This window comes from Gavialis gangeticus, unplaced genomic scaffold (assembly GCF_001723915.1).
Source record: "Gavialis gangeticus isolate Ggan-Ray unplaced genomic scaffold, GavGan_comp1, whole genome shotgun sequence".
Taxonomy (NCBI): domain Eukaryota; kingdom Metazoa; phylum Chordata; order Crocodylia; family Gavialidae; genus Gavialis; species Gavialis gangeticus.
In genome coordinates, this window is record NW_017729031.1 from 64799327 (window position 1) to 64807561 (window position 8235).

General features: G+C 43.1%; 1 protein-coding gene across 1 annotated transcript in view; it reads right to left on the reverse strand.

Annotated features, from left to right (window-relative positions):
- Positions 1 to 8235, reverse strand: part of FRZB (frizzled-related protein) — a 27555-nt gene that overhangs the window by 9775 nt on the left and 9545 nt on the right. The gene's annotated exons all lie outside the window — the stretch shown is intronic.

Sequence of the window (8235 nt, forward strand, 5' to 3'; positions counted from 1 at the left end):
GGGGAGGGCGGGAGGGAGGAACTCCTGCTGCTCCATGCACCCTGGAAGGGCAAGGTGGATATGTGCCCCTGGATCTGTGCACAGGGCAAGGACAGGCTTCCACTGCGGGCTGGGGCCACGGGTGTGCCGGGCTTTTCCTTCTGGGGGCTGGGTCAGGACTGTGCTCAGTGTGGGTGCTGGCAGTGCTGGGAGACAGACTATGGGGGGGCTACAGCCACCCCAAAATTTGCCACAGCCCCCCTCTGAGTGCCACCGCTGCCCTCCCTAAGCACAGCCTGGGACTTACCCCCATCAGGACGAGCCCAGCACCACCCTAGCCCCAGCCCAAAGTGGCAGCCCACCCTCACCACATGTGCAGATCTGGGGACACACACCACCTGTGCCCTCCTGGGAGTGTGCGTAGCAGCGGGATCCACCATCCCCGCCCTGCGTCCCCTGGATGAGCTGCTCACGGTTCCAACCCATGCCCTGGCCCAGCTGTACAGCACCTGCCCCAACCCCTGCTCTAGTTCCACTCCCTCCCTCACCACAGGGGCCTTGATCTGCGCCCCCATGCCCCTTCCCTCACAACAGACCTACCAGCTGGACCCGGATGTTCTCCACACTGCTGGGCTGTGCTCCTAGCCGACTGTGTGTTGCGTTGCGGCTGCATGCATGTAGGGGCCATTTATCAGTGGCATTATTAGCCATATCAGCAAAAAAAAGTCAATTGCCAATACAGTTGATTTTCCTTATGTTGGTGCCAATCCGATATGGGACCGATGTATCGGTGCACCTCTATAAATTGTATCTCATGGCAGATACAGTTTGGTCAGGAAACTTAAACTGTTTGGTGGAATGGAAACTAGAATTACAGTTTTTATGACACAATGTTGTTTCATGTTGAACTGACTTGGTATATGTATATATAGCACAACCCAGTGTTTGCTAGCTGTAGGTCAGGGATCCGCCACCTATGGCCCCTGGCTGGATCCAGTTTACATGTGCAGAGATGTGAGAGCAGATTTGTTGCCCAAGCCAGCAATCTTAGCACCATGGATCCCTATCTCCCAGCCCAAACTGTGGTCATGGGACCCAGAGGCATAAGGTTCTCCCAACCACAGCTCCATGACCACGGAGCTCAGGCTGGGAGATAAGGATCTCCCAGCCCTGACCCCAGGATTGTGATCACAGAGCAGGGGCTGGGAGCTCCCTGTTGCACGTGCAAGTGGACATTGTCCCCACCCAGGCTACGGTGGCAGAGCCTGCCCTGGCAGCAGGCAGCTCCCAGGGGCAGGAAGCAATCTCCCATACACTGCTGCCCAGCTGATCAGGAGCAAATGTGCTCCCAGTCAGGCATCTACATATGTGCTACTGTACAGTAAGTAACTGAGTGCAAATTTACTCATGATTAGAGCAAATTACTGCACAGTAAGCATCTGCATGTGTAGATGGTGATACTTATTGTGCAGTAATTAGCTCTAATCTCAAGTTAAGCATCTCCTGTAGACACGCCCATTATGTCATAAGAACTTTGATTCAGGTCTTCATTCTATCAAACAATCTGAGTTTGGTATATATTTCAAACAGTTCAACATATATAAGAGTAATTTGCTCTAATCATGAGTAAATTTGCTATCTGTAAAAATGTATACACAAATATACACACACATGCACATACATACATACACACACACAGAGAGAGAAAGAGAAAAAGAGAGAGAAAAGTCAGCAACCTATTGGTCACAGAATAAATTCTGCTCTTAGTTACTACAGTCTCAAAATAACTGCACTGGCAAAACTGAGGGCCAAATGTAGATATGGTATAGTGGCAGCGTGTAATTTCAGGCTTTGCCAGTGACATGGCTCTTCTAAAGCCTGAGAATTTGAGGGAGCTGTAGTTTCCAGACAGAGATATGTTGGGTAAAGATTTTTGATTTCCTATAATACAACTGTCACATGTCACATATAAATAAATGGGTCAGTGTTTTAAAGATGCAGTTGGTTTGCATCACTCTAAGAGAACCTGTCATGAGATTTAAGAGATAAAAAGGGGGGTTGTTAAACTATTTTACATTACCGTGGTATTGTTTGGAAATCTCCCCTAAGTTAGTAAAGCCAGCACTGAGGAAACAGCCTTTGTCTGCACTATAGATTGAATTTTATCTTCCTTAGCTAGCATATCTACTGGCTTACACTCTGACTGAACTAGGATCTAAACATAAATTTTGAAGCATTGTTCAGAGAATATTATTCACTGAATTTTTATTGATTTTTTTATTCTAATGTGTACAAAAATAAATTCAAATCTTAGTAAGTGCTTTATTTAAAAGAAAAGTACAGCTAATATATAGGCAGTCTCACCTCTTTCTTTGGTAAAAAACAAAGCAAAGTGAATCACAGTGCAGATCCAACAAACTTTACTCACATGGATCCACATAGTCATGGAATTTTGCATGTAGTATACATAGTGGCAAGCAATTAACTAGTGGTAGATCCAACAAAGGACTTAAGTGTCTAAAAGTTAAGTATTGCAGCCCAATCTTTAATGAGGCACTGAAGGCCTTTTATGGTAAATGGGGAGATTTAAATATCTCAGAATGATGATCCAATAATACCCACGTGCTGAGCCAGGAACCACCTATAGTTGAGGTTGGCAACACCCCAGGCTGGGGCCAGCAAACTGGATCCCTGCTGCAGGTTGCAAATCTCCACCTCCTGGAGAACCCCACCTGCGTGCACTTACCCACATGGCAGATACCAGGCCCCTCTGCAGTGACAGTAGCATAGGTACACAGAACCACTGGCGGGGTGCATGGCGGCGGCTTTCTCTCCCCCCTGCTGACCGGCCTAGCGTGGAACAAAGTTGTACTGGGCCAGTCAGTGAGGGAAGGGAGAAAGCCCTTCTGCACGGCCACCTAGCAGTTCTGGCTGGGCTGCAGTGGGGCGGTCCACTTTCTCCCCCCGTCCCCCTGGCTGCTAACAGCTGGCAGGGGGCAGGGTTGGGGAAGGAAGCCACACTGGACTGGTCAGCGGGGGTGGAGACAGCCCCTGCCACAAGCCCTCCCCAGCAGTTCTGGATGGGTGGTGAGGACCAGGGGCCTCTGCTCTGCCACCGCCCTCTCCCCCCCTCCTCTCACTGCATGGCCCAGCTGACAGGCAAAGGCAGGACACAGGCCTGGGGAGCACAGGCTTTGCTGCCTTGGCTCTATGACAGTCGAAGGGGAGGGCTGACCCAGCTGCCAAAGCAGACAAACACAGGCCGAGGCTAGCCCACCTCCACTGTGAGCAGGGGTTAGTAGTGGAGCTGCAAAACATCCTGGGATACCAGGTGACTGCAAGGTAACTTGAGTTGGGAAGAGATCTGGCACAGAAGTTTGATACACTGCTCTAACTTAAACCAATTAAGGTAGTACATCCATCCAGGTCTATCTTAGACCAGTTTCTGCCATTTTTAAACAGGTCTATGTGCACTGAACTTCTGCTCTGTTACAGGTTTAGATCAGTTTCTGATCGGTTACACCAGTTTATATGAAATTTCTGTACCTAGCCATAAAGAATAAGAAGGAACGTGACTCTGTAGCCATGTGAGAGGAAGACCTGGATTCTAGTCCTTGGCACCAGGAATGTTTTGTTTTTATTGTAAGACTACTGAACATTAAATACCAATAAAAGATTGCAAAGCAATGGCCAAAACTCAGGAGTTCCACTTTTCAAGTCAGTGCCCAATCTCAGGGCTACAGAGTCAAGCTCCCTCTTTTGTCTTCTCTCTGAGTCAGTGAATCAAAAATATTTTGTACTGTGGCACAGTCTTAATTCAAGAGGCAGACAGTGTTCTCTGTCCAGAATAGCCTATATCCTGGTGGGTAGCTGACTCTTCAAGGATATATGAGATGTGAATTTGAACCCCCCTAAATACTAACTAGGTAAAAGCTCTAACTATTAATCCATTATAGAATGTGTAGGCAGCAGCATCACTATCACTTCCTCTTCAAGTGGCTGAGTTTTAAAAGCAAGTAGCAGCCACAACAGTATTTTGAGTGCAGTAATTTTCTGTTAGTGTATTGTGTGCACTCAGATCATGAAAAATAAACTAATTGTGAATCCCAGTAGTTTAGGTAAGATCTAGGTACCAAGCTGCTCAAAACAGGGCATTTCTGCTCATGCACAGAAACAGACTTCTTGGACACTAGGGAATTTTAGTAAAAAAATAATGTACTTATGGAGTTTAGGCAGAAGCTGAACAGGGATTCTTTTTTGGATCACAGTTTGAACTACGACAACTAAATCCTGCCCAAATTCTAGTTTAGGCATCTAATTACTGTATTGGATCCAAAATCCAAAACTGTAGTCCTAAATAACCAGCTTTGTTTGAACCCTCTTCTATTCTGCACTTCTATTCTGTGCTTTTTTTCTCTTGATATCAGTAAGCTCTGCAATGCAATTTCTTTACAGTGACATTAGTGACAACCACTAAATGTTTACATTATACAGGGAAAAAAAATAAGGGAGTATACTCTTGTAGCTAACTTGCAATTTATAAATCCCATGCATAAATTAATTGTGTAATAGTAAGTATAACAAAGAAGGAAGAATATTAATCTGGACTCCAAGGAAAGGCTCCTTTTGATCACTCTCTACTACATAGCACCATCACATAGGAAGTTATGATTTAGCTTATACTGTATATTTAAGGCTGACACCCATATATAATAATGAATATGTGGCCTCATAATTACCTTTGTTTCTGAATTTGCTGCATAGAAAGGCAGCCTTCAAAATACACTATAGATGTACACTGTTGCAGCAGTTTCTATCTGAATCTCCAGCCAGCTGGAAACAATTACACAGGTGGGAATTTTTAGATTAATTTTAGTAGTGTTAACACTGAAGCCTTATACTTATGCTTTCATTCACAGGGTTAAAAATGTCATTGTTAATCATTACAGCAGAAATGTTGAGCTATTTAATTACTATGATGAAATGAAAGATATTTGGGCTTGGATACTTTGGGACAGCAGACTGTTGTAGAGTTTTGCTACAGTGAGAAATAGGAAATGTAACATTCTGCAACACTATCATATTTAAAGCCATATCAACAGCCACGCTCAAAGCCAGTTTGCTGGCAGGCTACCTCTCCAACAGAGGTCCAACAGAAAATGTGCTCCTTTATGTTTGCTAGTCAGAGGACACTGGTCTTCTTTTTAGAAAAATATAAAGAATATGCTATGCAGTGATAACCACACCAATATGCCTATTAAAAACTACCAGAAATTAAGTACATCACGTCATTAATCTATTCTGCTCTTCCAGGAGCATTTGGTTCAGCATATACAGCATATACTGCAACACTCCTGTATAATAATGAGTATGTGGCTGCATAATTTTGCTCCAGAACCTAGGATTTTATTTAAAAAGTGAAGTTACCAGTCCTTATGGTTGTAAAGAGTAGTATTTGAGTTAACAACAGAAACCAGGTATCTTGACTTCTTAAGTATTCTTAGGTATTCTTATACCCTAAACATCTAATGTTGCCTCCCAGGTTATATATGCTTCATTCAATATTTAAATTATGTTAAAACCCAACGCATTTGATTTGAATACACTGAAAAGTGAAACAACAGGGCACTGGTGATGCATTGGGGATGCACATGCACCCCCTGAGCATGGCGGTGCACCCACCTGCAGGAGGTCACTGCTCGCCCCCTCCCCGCCTCACTACCGACACCACCGGCAGCGTCTGCAGGTGGTCCGCGATCACTGCTGGCCACCATCAATGCTGCCAGTGGTGTCTCCAGGTGGTTGCTCACCACCGGTCAGCGCTCGCCACCCCTCCCCGCCCCCGCCACTGACAGTGCCACGGCTGCTTGTGGGAACTCCCTGCTTGCCACCTCCATGCTCCCACCATTGCCACTGCCTGTTGGAGCTCACCGTGCCCCCCAGCCTCCAGGGGCACAGGGCGTTCATGCAACAGGGCATAAATATTCAGCATTTTAACACAGTCTGAATAACCTTTCTCTGCTGATAAGGATTTACATTTTAGAAAAACTGTGGAGGTATTCATATGGCTATGAGGTTCTCAAATATAATTTGGCTTAAATAAGTTCATATAATTAAAATGAAGTATATATAGGAGTACAGGGGGCATTTTGGATTAAGGGAATAAGGTTTCTCTTGACTTTAAAATGCATCATCAGAAATCTAATTGTACATTGTGATGCACTTTATTTTTATGTGCATGCCTTAAAATAATAAAGGCAGAAAAAGAAGTGATTTTTGACTTTCATTCAGCCTGTGGGAAGCCATGCATACTTTAGGCCAAATCTGAATGTATTTGCTAAACTGCCTGAAAGCCAGTGCTCATAATAGACTCATACTTATTCAAGGAGCCTCCGGTTTCAATTCCAAACAAAACTACAGAACTAATCCTGTATAATTCCCCTGGTCTGCAGAACTGTACTCAGATGCACTAACAAAACACAAAGTGACATAAATTGACAGTAATGAGATGTATGGCTTAAAACATTACCCCTCTTTTTTAAAACAATAACAATATCAGGAACTGTTTTAATCCAAGGAAAACATTTTACTACTATGGTTCTAGAATTTGGTCAATGAGCCTGCTCCTGTTCCTGCTGAAGGATAACATATAATAATTGGGAACGCTTATTATCACTTTTCAGCTAGATTTCAAAGCCCTTAGCAAAAGTGGAATAGGGGTAATTATTATCTTCTACTTAAAAATTCTTAGGCTAGGTCCTAGAGAAGTTAAGTAACTTCCAAGGTTAGTTATGAGGTCAGTAGTGGAACTGGAATGAGAATCCAAGTTTCCTGACACCTATTATGGGGTCTCCATGGGATCATGTTGCATTTAAACTGTGCGCTAAAAGTTTTTTGATTGATTTGTGCTTCTTGCAAGGTTGACTCTTCTTTAGGTACATATGAAAACACCCCTTCTTGGTAATAGACTAAGGTTGTGTGCTGGGGAAGCACAAAATAGAAGTCTAGACAGTGATTCCCTTGGCATGGTCATATTGTTATGGAACAACCGGGGCCTGGGCCTGCCAGTACCTTACCCAAATACTCTTCTGACACTCTCTGTCAACCTTCTCTCTAATGCTTCAGGTGCTGGGAATCAAACAATAGCTAAGATCATAAGCCCAATTGGGTTTTGTGGCAATTGAATTAATTTTTCATTAAAACATTCAATTCTTGGTGAGAGTTAGTAGGAGCTAGGGGCCTAGTTGGCATTTGTACCTTTTAACATTTCCTCCTAGAAATAAATTGTGACACTTAAAAATATAAAAAAAAATGTTGCTCCCATAAACCCTGCTTCTGTTACTGATCAATACAAGTATTCACACCTGGCAAACATTCACTGAACTAATAAAAAGTCTGGAGAAACCTCTAAGTGACTTTAAGAGCATCTTATGAAACAGACAAGAATGTAGTTTCTAGCCAAGAGAGGCAAAAAAAAAAGTATTTATATGCAGGTCTAGAGGAAAGATTTGCCAATGGACTTTGCCAGGGGAAAGCGCCGCTTTGAGTAGATTTAACACACTGACATTACTCACAGGCAACAATACACAGGAGTATTTGCAATATCCTTTAGAAACCATATAAAATGTCCAGCCCAGGATTTTTTCAAACACATCATTGTCGTACTTCTTACAAAGAGTCCATTCAGAATAATTGAAATGACAAAACCTGTTTTATTGACCTTATAAACAAAGAAAATATTTTAAAAATAATGGGGTTTTTTTCTTCTGAGGTTAAGTTGCCTTTGTCAACTGAAAAAATGCATCACATTAAGTCTCAAAATATGGCTCTACACTAAAAAATGGCATAAAAATAGCACCTTCTTATTCATCAGAACTGCTAACTGTCAACTTCATCAGTCATATCTGCTTTCCTTAGTAATGTGTTTTTACTGCTTTTTACTTCTACTATCCTGACAGAGCCAACGCAGCTAAAATCGTATGAACCAGATTTTATTCCCTCTCCCTGCATGTCAGTAAGATTGGGTATTAACTAAGGGCACTAAACAGAACTAGCTCAGGTACCTGAAAAATAATTTAGGCAGACTTTAGGTGCTAAATCCAAAACTGTGGTCCAAAAAGTCCCTGCTCAGGGTATGCACAGATGAACTAGTTACCACAACTGAAAAAGGGATGGGAATGTACTGCCCATCTAAATTACTGTATTTTAACTTTCAGGTAATTTCATAGATTTCATAGACATTAGGGCTGGAAGGGA